The sequence below is a fragment of the Nematolebias whitei genome, chromosome 3 (assembly GCF_014905685.2).
Source record: "Nematolebias whitei isolate Nwh7 chromosome 3, NemWhi1, whole genome shotgun sequence".
Classification (NCBI taxonomy): domain Eukaryota; kingdom Metazoa; phylum Chordata; class Actinopteri; order Cyprinodontiformes; family Rivulidae; genus Nematolebias; species Nematolebias whitei.
Genome location: NC_056500.1, coordinates 267,671 through 268,260, shown reverse-complemented (window position 1 = coordinate 268,260; position 590 = coordinate 267,671). Strand labels below are relative to the sequence as shown.

The window sequence follows — 590 nt, the reverse complement described above, 5'->3', positions numbered from 1 at the left end:
TCTTGTAGGAGCGTTCATGTAAATAATGTCACCGTAATCAATGGAGGGAAGGAAAGTCACAGATACAAGGTGTTTCCTAACATTCAGGGTTAGTTAGCTAGGTTTTTCACATGGAGCTTAAAAGAGAGATGTGAGTCGACCAAGATACTCAAATATTTATTGGAATCAACAAACTCAATGGGGACACCTTTTGAGGATGAGATCAGAGGAAAAACTGCTGGGACCAACTTCCTGTTTGAAAAAAGCATCCCTTTGGTTTTGTCTGTGTTTAGGACAAGTTTGAGGTGAAACAAATCAGTCTGGATGTAGTTGAATGCAGATTTCAAAAGCTGGAAAGCCTTAGCAACAGTTTTAGCTCGACAATAAACAACTGTGTCATCAGCATAGAAATTTATGGATGCATTAGGGATGCTCTGACCTACATCACATATGTAGATTGTAAAGAGGGTGGGTCCTAAGACTGAGCCTTGTGGTACACCATTGTTGACTGTTAAATAACTGGAGGAAGTACCATTATGTTGAACACATTGCCTCCGGTCTGAGAGATAGTTAGAGAACCAACCAATGGTGTGCCACAAGGCTCAGTCTTA

General features: G+C 40.7%; 1 protein-coding gene across 2 annotated transcripts in view; it reads left to right on the top strand.

Moving 5' to 3' along the window:
• The window catches only part of LOC119430439 (nuclear factor 1 X-type), a 263,595-nt gene that overhangs the window by 85,401 nt on the left and 177,604 nt on the right, over positions 1 to 590 (top strand). The gene's annotated exons all lie outside the window — the stretch shown is intronic.